Here is a 14390-nt window from a genome sequence, read left to right on the forward strand (position 1 = left end):
TAGTGAAATTTGCAAATTCCAAAGACAAAGAGAAAATCCATACAGCAGCAAGAGATGAAATTCTTAACTTATATGGGGAGAAATATCAGATTAACAGCAGACCTCTGCACAGAGACCTGGCAGGCCAGAAAGGGCTGCAGGATATATTCAGGGTCCTAAATGAGAAAAACATGCAGCCAAGAATACTCTATCCAGCAAGGCCCTCATTCAGAACAGAAGGAGAGATGAAGAGCTTCCAAGCTAGGCAGCAACTGAAGGAATATGTGACCGCCAAACCAGCTCTGCAAGAAATATTAAGGGGGACCCTGTAAAAGAAAGAAGCAAAAAATAAAAATTAAAAATTAAAAAAATTAAAAAAAGAAAGAAGCAGCCCAAATAAATAATCCACAAAAACAGGGACGGAATAGGTATTACGATGACTGACACTAAATTCATACCTTTCAATAGTTACTCTGAATGTGAATGGGCTAAATGATCCCATCAAAAGACGCAGGATTGGGCAGCCTAGGTGGCTCAACGGTTTAGCGCCGCCTTCAGCCCAAGGTGTGATCCTGAAGACTCGGGATCAAGTCCCATGTTGGGCTCCCTGCATGGAGGCTGCTTCTCCCTCTGCCTGTGTCTCTGCCTCTCTCTCTCTCTCTCTCTCTCTCTCTCTCTCTCTGTCTCATGAATAAATAAATAATTTTTTAAAAAAAATAAAAAAATAAATAACACAGGGTTTCAGCCTGGATAAAAAAGCAAGACCCATCTATTTGCTGTCTACAAGAGACTCAGTTTAGACCTAAGGACACTTCCAGTCAGAAAATGAAAGGTTGGAGAACTATTTACCATTGAAATGGTCCTCAAAAGAAAGCTGCACTAGCAATCCTCATATGAGATAAATTAAAGTTTATCCAAAGACTACAAAAAAAATAAAGTTTATCCGAAGACTGTAGTAAGAGATGAAGAGGGACACTATACCATACTTAAAGGGTCTACCCAACAAGAAAACTTAACAATCATGAATATTTATGCCCCTAATGTGGGAGCTACCAAGTATGTATATCAAATCAATTAATAACCAAAGTAAAGACATACTTAGATAATAATACACTAATAGTAGGAGAATTCAACATGGCATTTTCTGCAAATGACAGATCTTCTAAGGACAACACCACCAAAGAAACAAGGGCTTTAAATGATATACTGGACCAGATGGATTTCATATATATATATATATATAAAATTCTCCATGCAAATGCGACTGTATATACATTCTTCTCAAGAATAGACCACATACTGGGTCACAATTCAGGTCTCAAACGATACCAAAAGATTGGGATTGTCTGCTGCATATTTTCAGACCACAATGCTTTGAAATTTGAACTCAATCACAAGAAGAAATTTGGAAGAAGCTCAAACACATGGAGGTTAGAGAGCATCCTATGAAAGATGAATGGGTCAACCAGGAAAATTAGAGAAGAATTAGAAAGATTCATGGAAACTAATGAAAATAAAGATACAACCATTCAAAATCTTTGGGATACAGCAAAAGCAGTCCTAAGAGGGAAATACACCACAACACAAGCCTCCCTCAAAAAAACGGAAAAAACTCAAATACACAGGCTAACCTTGCACCTCAAGGAACTAGAGAAAGAACAGCAAATAAAACCTACATCAAGCAGAACAAGAGAGATAATAAAAATTCCAGCAGAACTCAATGAAATAAAGACCAGAAGAACTGTAGAGAAGATCAAGAAAAACAGGAGCTGGTTCTTTGAAAGAATTAATAAGGTAGATGAACCATTAGCCAGCTTTATTCAAAAGAAAAAAGACTCAAATTAACAAAATCATGAATGAAAGAGAGGAGATCACAACCAATACCAAGGAAATACAAACAATATTAAATGTATTATGAGCAGCTATACGCCAATAAGTTAGGCAATCTAGAAAAAATGGATGCATTTCTGGAAAACCACAAAGTACGAAAACTGGAACAGGAAGAAATAGAAAACCTGAACAGGCCAATAACCAGGGAGGAAATTGAAGCAGTCATCAAAAACCTCCCAGGACACAGAAGTCCAGGGCCAGATGGCTTCCCAGGGGAATTCTATCAAATATTTAAAGAAATAATACTTATTCTACTAAAGCTGTTCCAGAGGATAGAAAGGGATAGAATACTTCCAAATTTGTTCTATGAGGCCAGTATCACCTTGATTCCAAAACCAGACAAAGACTCTACCAAAAAGGAGAATTATAGATCAATAATCCCTGATGAACACAGATGGATGCAAAATTTCTCAACAAGATACTAGCCAATAGGATTCAATAGTACATTAAGAAGATTATTCACCATGACCAAGTGGAATTTATCCCTGGGATGCAAGGCTGGTTGAACACTCATAAAACAACCAACATGATAGATCACATCAACAAGAAAAAACAAGAACCATATGATCCTCTCAATAGATGCAGAGAAAGCATTTGACAAAATACAGCCTCCATTCCTGATCAAAACTCTTGAGAGTGTAGAGATAGAGGGAACATTCCTCAGCATCTTAAAAACCATCTATGAAACGTCCACAGAAAATATCATTCTCAATGGGGAAGCACTGGGAGTCTTTCCCCTAAGATCAGGACCACGACAGGGATGTCCACTCTCACCACTGCTATTCAACATAGTACTGGAAGTCCTTGCCTCAGCAATCAGAAAACAGAAAGAAATAAATGGCATTCAAATTGGTAAAGAAGAAGTCAAACTCTCCCTTCGCACATGATGTGATACTGTACTTAGAAAACACAAAGACTCCACCCCAATATTGCTAGAACTCATACAGCAATTCGGCAGTGTGGCAGGATACAAAATCAATACCCAGAAGTCAGTTTAGCATTTCTATACACTAACAATGAAACTGAAAAAAGAGAAATGAAGGAGTCAATCCCATTTACAATTGCACCCAAAAGCATAAGATACCTAGGAATAAACCTAACCAAAGAGGTAAAGGATCTATACCATAAAAACTACAGAACACTTCAAAAAGGAATTGAGGAAGACACAAAGAGATGGAAAAATATTCCATGCTCATGGATTGGCAGAATTAATATTGTGAAAATGTCAATGCTACCCAGGGCAATTTACAGATTCAGTGCAATCCCTATCAAAATATCATGGACTTTCTTCAGAGAGTTGGAACAAATCATCTTAAGATTTGTGTGGAATCAGAAAAGACCCCAAATAGCCAGGGGAATATAGAAGAAGAAAACCAAAGCCAGGGCTTCACAATGCTGGATTTCAGGTTGTACTACAAAGCTGTGGTCATCAAGACAGTGTGGTACTGGCACAAACACAGACACATAGATCAATGGAACAGAATAGAGAACCCAGAAGTGGACCCTCAACTCTATGGTAACCTATTTTCAACAAAGCAGGAAAGACTATCCACTGGAAATAAGACAGTCTCTTCAATAACTGGTGCTGGGAAAATTGGACAGCCATGTGCAGAAGAATGAAACTAGACCACTCTCTTACACCAGACACAAAGATAAACTCAAACTGGATGAAAGATCTAAATGTGAGACAAGAGTCCATCAAAATCCTAGAGGAGAACACAGGCAACACCCTTTTTGAATTGGTCACAGCAACTTCTTGCAAGATACATCCACGAAGGCAAAAGAAACAAAAACAAAAATGAACTATTGGGACGTCATCAAGATAAGAAGCTTCTGCACAGCAAAGGATACAGTCAACAAAACTAAAAGACAACCTACAGAATGAGAGAAGGTATTTGCAAATGACGTATCAGATAAAGGGCTAGTATCCAAGATCTATAAAGAACTTATTAAACTCAACACCAAAGAAACAAACAATCCAATCCTGAAATGGGCACAAGACATGAACAGAAATCTCACAGAGAAGACCTAGACATGGCCAACAAGCACATGAGAAAATGCTCCGCATCACTGGCCATCAGAGAAATACAAATCAAAACCACAATGAGATCTCACCTCACACCAGTGAGAATGGGGAACATTAACAAGGCAGGAAACAACAAATGTTTGAGAGGATGTGGAGAAAGGGGAACCCTCTTACACTGTTGGTGGGAATGTGGACTGGTGTAGCCACTCTGGAAAACTGTGTGGAGGCTCCTCAAAGAGCTAAAAATAGACCTGCCCTATGACCCAGCAATTGCACTGCTGGGGGTTTACCCCAAAGATACAGATTCAGTGAAACGCCGGGACACCTGCACCCCGATGTTATAGCAGCAATGTCCACAATAGCCAAACTGTGGAAGGAGCCTCAGTGTCCATCGACAGATGATGGATAGAGAAGATGTGGTCTATGGATATAGTGGGATATTCCTCAGCCATTAGAAACGACAAATACACACCATTTGCTTCGATGTGGATGGAGCTGGAGGGTATTATGCTGAGTGAAATAAGTCCATTGGAGAAGGACAATCATTATATTGTTTCATTCATATGGAGAATATAAAAAATAGTGAAAGGGATTATAGGGGAAAGGGGGGAAAATTAGTGGGAAATATCAGTGAGGGAGACAGAACATGAGAGACTCCTCACTCTGGGAAACGAACAAGGAGTAGTGGAAGGGAGGTGGGCGGGGAGTTGGGGTGACTGGGTGATGGGCACTGAGGGGGGCACTTGGGATAGGATGAGCACTGGGTGTTATACTATATGTTGGCAAATCGAACTCCAATAATATAAATATAAATATGGATAGATTAGATAGATGATAGATAGATAATTAGATAGATAGATGATAGATAATTTAAAAAATAAGTATTGTGTTCTTCATCTCTGATTGGTTATTTTTTGTCTCTTTGTTAAGGGTTTCACTGATGTCCTCCACTCTTTTCTTAAGTCCAATGAGTATCTTTACGATCATTATTTTAAATTCTCTTTCAAGGATTTACTTATATCTGTCTTCACTTATGTTTTTTTGTTGTGGCTTTGTCCTGTTCCTTTATTTGGGACATATCTGTCTCCTCATTTTGTCCAAGTCTTTGTGTCTGTTTCTCTGTGTTAGGAAAATCAGCAACATCTCTTGCTTTTGAAGTGATGGCCTTATGAAGTGAGGTCCTGTAGTGCCCTGCAGTGTAGTGTCCCCCATTCCCCAGGACCTGGTGCTTTAGGGAGTGTCTCCTGTGTGTGTTGCATGTGCTCTGCTATTGATTCCTGGCCTCTTTTCCTTCAGTCCAGTTGTCTGCAGAGCCCCTATGTACATCTGCAGGGGCTGTTTGTTATGCTGTCTTTAAAGGAGGGGAATCTGCTTCCTAATGCCTTCCAAGTTCTCTCAGAGCAGCCCACTGATTTTTATAATTCCAGGCTTTAAGTCCTGTTGATTGTAAGAATTCACAAAATCCAGCCTCTCTTACTTTCAAAGGCAAATGTTATGGGGACTCGTCTTCCCTGTTCAGGCTCCTTATAGTGAGTATTTTTTTAAGGGGAAAATACACAGAGAAAGATACACTGATGCATTAGTATATTGAAGTAAATCTGTATTTTATTGGTCCTGAGATGTGTATGGTGTTGTGGTGAGATCATGAGCTCTAGAGCCAGATTGCCTATATTCTAATACTGCACCCTCATTTCCTAGTGTGTAACAAAGTTAACTTCTACATATCTCAGCTTCCTAATGTTTAAAATGGTGAAAACAGTGCTTAACATAAAATTGATGATGGTTCATTGATATGTGACATGAAAAGTCTTTAGAAGAGTACCTGGCACATAATTTATTCATTTGAAAAATAACACATATTTATATTGGGTTTGTTTTTAGTTAACATGTAATGAATGTCCATTGGGCTGTGAAGCTTGGAGACTAATAAAGTCCTAGAGGGCAAGGGCTGTGTCTATATCATTGACCTGCATCTTCAGCACTAAGCATGGTGCCTGACAAGTAGTGGATGCCTAAGTGAATGAAATCAGACAGATTTGGGTTCCAATCATAGCTTTGCCATCTATAAAGACCTGCCTCGGTTACTTGACCTCTCAGCTATAAAATCAGGGTAACTTCATAGGTTTGTTGTGAGGATAAAGTATGCATATAAAGTACTTTAGTACCCATCACACACTGCATCAGAGATGTTCGCTATTAGCAGGAATTCAAATGCTGATAGACTATGGAACTGAGAGTTTGTGATGTCAACCTATTCAACAGTCTGTCACAGCTATCGCTGGAAACCCCTGCCCAGAAAGCAGTCTGTAATCACATCCATTTCCTCACTTTCCTCATCTTCCTCCTGATAACTGAACCCCCCAAAATAAGCTTCTGAGTCTTCTTTTGATTGTTCTAGTGTGGAACGCACTGTTGCATGGCTACCCAACAGTTATTCCATTCTCTCTTGCTTTCAGGACCCCAGTTTGTTTGGAATTAGGGGATAGTTAGATTTTTGTTCCCAGCCCTTCATCCTCTCTCTAATAGAATTGTACATCCACACCTTTTGGTGTGTGACTTTGTAGCACTTTCCACTGGAGTAGGCCGAGTATATATCCTTGCCCAGTGTGTTTTGGAACTGGCCAGTTTGTTTGGGAAATGGAATGTTACTGTACATGACATGAGCAGAGATTCTAAATGTGTTTATGTGTGTGATTTTATCTGGCTTCTTGTGTGCCTACCGTTTGCCATGAGACTATGCCAGGGACATCAGCAATACCAGAACAAGAATATGAATAGGGCAGACATGAAAACACACACAGTACTTTATCCAAGCCTAGTTGATCCCAGCCAAACCCAGGAGAATCACAGATGACCTATGTGCTCATAAGTGAGGAACAAACTCTTGTTCTAATAAGCCACTAAGATTTGGGGAGTTACTTATTATGAAGCATCATCACAGTGAAAGATGGCTAATATAAGCACTAGTCTGACCTCCTCCAGAAGATGAATCATAATTAATCTAAGCTAACCTTGTTGTTCTTGTCCATACAAGAGAATTTCCCAGATTTGCTTGGAGCTAAAGGTGGCCAAATGACCCAGTCTTGGCCGGTGAAATATATGATGATATCTACTGGGGACTTCTGGGAAAGCTTTGACCTCCACGATAAAAAGCACTGTAGGGGCTGAAAATGGTCTTTTCCTCTTATTTCTTGCTTGAAATTTCAGTGGGCATTTTGGGGCCATAATTTGAAAACACAAAGATGAAAAACTAACAACTATGGATGATGGAGCAAACAAATAAAAGTCTAGGCTCCTGACGACATGGCTTAGTGGTTGACCAACATCAGCAATCACCTATCTTTGCACTTGTTATTTAGTCAGATATTTTGCTTCCTGCTTTCTAAACCATTCCTAACTTACTAGAGCTGAAATATGTCAGTTTCATTATCTTAATCACCATTTCTCTGAGGTGAGTGAGGAAAAAGTAAAGGGAGCTAGGTAATCACAAGTCTCCTCACAAGCCTTAGGAAACTTTGTTAGTTTATTAGAGCCTGATGTGTGTGTGTAGTCTTTGTTTGTTTTTCCTGTGTTGCCTCTATGTCAAATGTTTGTAATAACAGCAATTAGCTTATGGTCACTTTTAACCAAAAATGTGGTGGGAACTGATTTGGATACAGAAAAGTACATCCTGACCAACACTGGAGACCATTATGTCAAATGGGGATTTCTGAAAAGGAAGTTGTGTCAACTATAGAGTCATAGTAAGAGCATCTGTTAGATGGTTGCCAGTATTCAAGAAATATGTGATGTATGTAATACGTATCTTCAACTTGCACAAGCCGTGTCCTCAGTTTAAATTTGGAGTATGCGTGGATTGCTACCAAATGAAGAGCAAAAATTGCCAACAGGGTGCCATCTACAAGATTTTTCCTTGGGTGGGATGAGTGAAGAGTCAGGTATATGAACCAAGGAACTTGATGTCTACACAGATCACCCTTAGAAAAGTTCTCTTTAATGTTGGAGACTATTCATTTTGTAAGAACAAAATGTGGGAAAAAGGCAAATTGTCCTTGTTAAAGCAGATATTTCAAGCTCTTCTCAAAGCCAGCCTCAGAGACATAGAGCAGACTCCTTTAGTTAGAGAAAAAGCTAGTTTTGATGCTGCGCTCTTGTAAAATCCCTCAGTGTTGGAGACGGCAGCTGTGGGTGAGAGTGCAGCCTCCGAGCCAGCCAACAGCATAAAATTGACCTGTCCAACCAGCACTTTTCCTTTAAATTAGCCAGCAGACTTTACCAGAGAGAATGTCAACAAAGAAAACAGACAGAATGGACACAAGAATACACAAAAAATTCTTGATATCTTTGCTTCTTCGATAGAAAATAAGACTTGCTCTGATTTATGTGAGAACCCCAAGAAATGATGACAAGCACAACATTCTGATACTCCTCACTATTGGCTGCATGGCCATTGTTTACTGTGCTTGCAAGATTTCGACAATAAGAGGAGCTGGAATGTGCCCAGGAAGTATTGGAAACAAAAGCAGCCAGTAATGTTGTCTGGATGCATCATAAATTGAACACTGAATCTTGTTGTTGTTGTTGTTGTTTTATGATAGTCACACAGAGAGAGAGAGAGAGGCGGAGACACAGGCAGAGGGAGAAGCAGGCCCCATGCATCGGGAGCCCGACGTGGGATTCGATCCCGGGTCTCCAGGATCGCGCCCTGGGCCAAAAGCAGGTGCCAAACCACTGCGCCACCCAGGGATCCCTTTGTCAAAGAGTCTGGTGACCAGTTAGTTGATCTAGTTAATTGTGGGATGTGTTAGTCTATTTGGGCTGCTATAACAAAATCCCGTACACTGGAGAGCTTAAAAGCAAGCATTTATTTCTCACAGTTCTAGAGACTGAGAAGCCCAAGATCAAGGGGCTGAAAGATTTGGTGTCTGGTGAGGGCCACTTCTTTGTTCATAGGCAAGTATATTCCTGCTATGTCCTCATAGGACAGAGGCAAGGGAACTTTCTGGGGACTTTTATAATGGCACTAATGAATTAATAAGGGCAGAGCCTAATCAACTCCCAAAGGCCCCACCTCTAAATATCATCACATGGGGAGATTAGATTTAAAAAATGAATTTGGGGGAACACATTCAGTCTATAGCAAGGACCAATGAAATCATCACTGAAGTCACTACAGGAGACTTTTGAAGTGGATTTGAAGGAGTTCCACATTTCTTGAAAAATGAAAAGGAATTAGTGATGTTGAAATTTAAGGGCTAGCCATGAAGAAGAAATTTTAGAGATATGATGTCTTCCAGGTTTCATGATCTCAGGGACAACATTCCACTGCTTGAATACACCAGGTAAGATGGTGAACTAACTGTATTTTCACTCTAGGCTACCAAAATACTTTGGCCAGATTGAGGTCCCAAGATGTATAATGCAGATAATTACTCTGGAAAATAAAAACTGTGGAGTAACATCTTTACTGAGACATATCTGATGCAGCTGATGTCATTGTCTATGTGAGAAATTCAAAAGGACAGTGTGACTGAGAAGTCCTTAAAACTGTTCAAGATGGAGATTCTCACAATAAAGCAATTTATTGAAGGAAAAGAGAAACCAAGAGCCTTCTGGTACATACATACCAGGTATGTTTATCAGAAAAGAGACCAAGAAGTCATGAGCATTTCTTTAAGAGTCATCAGAAAAGCGAGCTCAGGAAGAACCAGCAACCATGACCTGGTGTTTAGACCCATCACTACGAAAGCAGCTTCATTAAGAGTATGAAGCTGAAGGCTGGGCAACTGAAAGTTAGCAGAGATGTGGTAATTATCCCAGTAGGAACTCCGTATTATGTTCATGACCTATTTAACTGTATCGGTTGGCTGATGATTTTCTTTCTCCAGAGCGCGTTAAACAATGCTCCTGGCATACTCAGTAATTCTGTCATCTGTCACAGATTTATGCTAATCATGAAGACACATTACAGGTGAAGAATGTTATCTACTGTGGCTTCTGCTATACGAAAAGCCAGCAAATCCAGTTTCATCAAACTCTGAAGGTCCCAGAGATGCTGTAACCTTGGAACAATGAAAGTGATTTATTGGTAGCTGTTAAAACTCCAGGTAGGATTCCTGTGGATTTTAAGAATCAAGTTTCCTCATTTAAAAAAAAATCACACCTGACTTTTGAGGGTACTCTGATAATGTATATTTCTAGTGTTTAGAGACACTAAATATATGTGTGTAGTAAATAGTCACAGAACATGCATCCTTAAACTGTGACTTCTCACCTAGTGCAGTTTTTACCAACTTGCAAAAACAAAATCTCTTACTAGCTTTGGTGCAATACCTACAGTTACTCCATAGCTACTTATTTGGATAGTGTAGACAAAATGCATTTACAACTATTAGGAAACACTTTGCAGTTTATTTGGGTTGAATTTTGTTCCATGTTTGTCTAAGTACCCCTTCCTCTGTCATATAAGATTCAGAAGAACAATAGAGGAAATCAATAGCTAATGATAGAGTTTTTATTATATTGCATAGGATTGACATTATAGAGTAGAAATTTACTTCTGTAAAATTCTGGGGGTTAATAATCTTTTTTAAGTAAAGTTTTTTACTTAAATGAAGCTTTGCTGGTTTTAAGTGTTAAGTATTTTTGCATTATTCACATAATTTTTAAAAGCTTGCAAAATACCTGTGCTAAAATAAAAGTGACATCAAACCATGTAAGGCAGAAACTAACAGATTTGCAAAGAGAAATAGATGAATTTATTATCATGATTTGAGGCTTCAGCACCACTCTGTCAGAATGGATAGAGAAAGCAGGCAAAAGATAGTAAGGACATAGTTGAATTCAACATGATCATCGATCAACTGGATATAATCTCCATCTACAGACCACTTTATCCAACAATAGCAAAATCCATATTCTTCTTAAGCTCACATGAAATGTTCACATAGGTAGACTGCATTCAGAACCTAAAACACCTTAATAAATTTAAAAGAATAGAAATCAAACAATATCTTCTCTTAGATCACAATGGAGTTATCTAGAAACCAATAACAGGAAGATAATAGGAAAATCCTCAAACATATGGAAATTAAACAGGACACTTTTTAAAATTTTTATTTATTTATGATAGTCACAGAGAGAGAGAGAGAGAGAGAGGCAGAGACACAGGAAGAGGGAGAAGCAGGCTCCATGCACCGGGAGCCCGATATGGGATTTGATCCCAGGTCTCCAGGATCACGCCCTGGGCCAAAGGCAGGCGCCAAACCGCTGCGCCACCCAGAGATCCCAACAGCACACTTTTAAATAACACATTGGTCAAAGAAGGTATCTCAAGAGAGGTTTAAAAAATACTTCAACTACATGAAAATGAAAACACAACTTACTAAGTACATAGGATGTGGTGAAAGCAGCACTTACAGGGGATATTTATAGCATTGAATACATATATTAGAAAAGAAGAAATTTCTACTATCAATACATTTCCATCTTAGGAAATCAGAAAAAGAAGAGCAAATTAAATCTAAAGTAAATAGAAAAAAAGAAATAATAAGAATTAGAGTAGAAATCAATGAAGTGGAAAGCAGGAAACCAACAGAGAAAATTAATGAACCCAAGAGCTGTTTCTTTGAAATGATGAGTTAAATTAGTAAGCCTCTAGTCAGATGAATAAAAACAGGACACAAATTATTAATATAAAAAATAAAAGGACATCATTATAGATTCCATGGGCATTAGAAGGATAATCAAGGAATAGTATGAACAATTCTATGGCCCACAAATTTGATAACTTAGATTAAATGGATCCATTCCTTGAAAGACATCATATGCTAAAACTCACACAAAAAGAAATAGGTGAAACAAATAGACCTGTGTCTATTAAAGAAATTGAATCAGTAACTAATAGACTTCCAAAACAGAAAGCCTCAGGTACATTGGTGAATTCTACCAAACTTTTAAGGAAGAAATTATACCAATCCTCTACATTTTTTTCAGAGGAGAGGAGCAAAGGGAATACTTCCTAACTCATTCTATGAGGCCAGCATTGCCCTAAAACCAAAATTCATTTTAAAAACTACAGATGAATGAATAGCTCTTGTGACAAAGATACAAAAATCTTCAACAAAATATTAGTAAATCAAATCCAATAGTGTATTAAAAGAATTGTATACCACCACCAAGAGGGATTTATCTCAGGTATACAAGGCTGATTCAACGTTTGAAAATCAATTAATGTAATCCATTACATCAATAGGCTAATAAAGAACAAACTAATGATTGTATTAATAGGTGCAGAAAAAGCATTTGACAAAATTTAACACCAATTCATGATAAAAACTCAGTAAACTAGGGATAGGGAAACCTTCCCCAACTTCACGAAAAATAATAATTTAAAAAACCCTCAAAACTCTATAGCTAACATCATACTTAATGGGAGAAATTTGAAATTTTCCCACTAAGATCAAGTACAAGGCAAGGATATCCCCTTTAACTACTCTTTCAACACTGTACTGGAAGTTCTAGCAAATACAACAACAAAAGGAAATAACAACAACAACAAAAAAAGGAAATAAAAGATGTACAGATGGGGAATGAAGAAATAAAACTGTCTTTGCTCACAGATGACATGATTGTCTACATAGAAGATCTGAAGGAATCAACAAAAAGCTCCAGGAACTAATAAGCAATTATAGCAAGGTTGCAGGATACAAGGTTAATACACAAAAGTCCATCGTTGCCCTACGTATTAGCAATTAACAAGGAGAATTTGAAATTGAATTTCAAATTTACCTAATACCATTTAATATCCAAAAAAATGAAATACTTAGGTATAAATGTGACAACATATGCACAAGACATATATGAAGAAAACTACAAAATTCTGATAAACAAAATCAAAGAAGTACTGTATAGATAGTCTATACTCATGATTTGGAAGACTCAATATTGCTATGGTGTCCATTCTTCTCAACCTCATCTATAGATTCAATGAAATCCCAATCAAAATCCTAGCTAATTATTTTGTGATTATCAACACACTCGTTCTAAAGTGTGTATGAGGAGGCAAAGACCCAGAATAGCCCATACAATATTAAAGGAGAACAAAGTTAAAGGATTGACACTACCCAATTTCTAGACTTACCATAAAGCTATAAAGCTGTGTGGTATTGGTTAAAGAACAGATCAATAGAACAGAGGAACAGAATAGAAAGCCAAGAAATAGATAAATAATGCCAACTGATCCTTGACAAAGGAGAGTCTTTTCAATAAACGGTGCTGGAACAACTGAATTTCCATATACAAAAAAGAAAATCTAGACACAGACCTTATGCCTTTCACAAAATTAAATCAAAATGGATCACAGGCTTAAGTGTGAAATGCAAAACTATAAAACTCTTAGAAGATAATGTAGGAGAAAACCTAGATAACCTTGGGCATAACAATGACAAGATACAATACTGAAGACACAATCTGTGTAAAAAGAATTGGTAAATTGGATTTTATTAAAATTAAAAACTCATGCTCTGGGAAAGACAATGTCAAAAGAATGATAAAGCCATAGGCTAGGAGAAAAATATTTGCAAAAGATACATCTGATACAGGACTTATCCAAAATATAAAAGAACTCTTAAAAATCAACCACAAAAAAACAACCTGATTTTAAAAAGAGCCAAAGACTTAAACAAACACATCATCAAAGAAGATAGTCATATGACAGATAAACATATGAAAAGATGTTTCCCATCATAAGTCATCAGGGAAATCCAAATTAAAACTGTGAGAGGCCACTGCACTCCTGTTAGAGTGGCCAAAATCTGTATTATGGATAGCACCAAATGTCGGTGAGGATGTGGAATGATCGAAACTCTCATTCATGAATAGTGGAAATGCAAAATTGTACAGCCACTTTGGAAGTCATTTGGTGGTTTTTTGTAAAACTAAACATACTCTTACCATATGATCCAGCAATTGTACTCCCTTGGTATTTACTCAAAGGAGCTGAAATCTTATGTCTACCCAAAAATCTGCACACAGATGTTTATAACAACTTTATTCATAATTGCCAAACCTTAAAGCAACCAAGATATCTTCAGTAGGTGAATCGATAAACTATGCCCAGACAATGGCATAGTATTCAGCACTAAAAAGAAATGAACCATTAAACCATAAAAAGGCATGGAGTAACCTTAGATACTACATAGTGACTAAGTTACTAAGTGAAGGAGACAATCTGAAAAGGCTACATACTGTATTATCCTAACTGTATAATATTCTGGAAAAGGTATTATGTCACCCATAATTATGGAGACAGTAAAAAAAATCAGTGGTTGTAGGGCACTGTAGTTGTGGGGAGGATACAAAATCTCATCTTAGATTGTCCCATACTCAATTAGCTCACTTGCTACTGCCATTTCCCAGGATTCAATTTATGCCATATGGCAACAAGTGCAGCCTCAATGCATCCTTAACACATTTTTTCCAACTGGTCTGATTT

At 37.8% G+C, this 14390-nt stretch overlaps 1 pseudogene; it reads left to right on the forward strand.

Moving 5' to 3' along the window:
- The first annotated feature begins 7481 nt into the window (after positions 1–7481).
- On the forward strand, positions 7482–9936 carry LOC144306069 (lysine-specific demethylase 3A pseudogene; annotated as a pseudogene).
- Positions 9937–14390: the final 4454 nt, after the last annotated feature.

The sequence above is a fragment of the Canis aureus genome, chromosome 36, assembly GCF_053574225.1.
Source record: "Canis aureus isolate CA01 chromosome 36, VMU_Caureus_v.1.0, whole genome shotgun sequence".
In the NCBI taxonomy this organism is placed as follows: domain Eukaryota; kingdom Metazoa; phylum Chordata; class Mammalia; order Carnivora; family Canidae; genus Canis; species Canis aureus.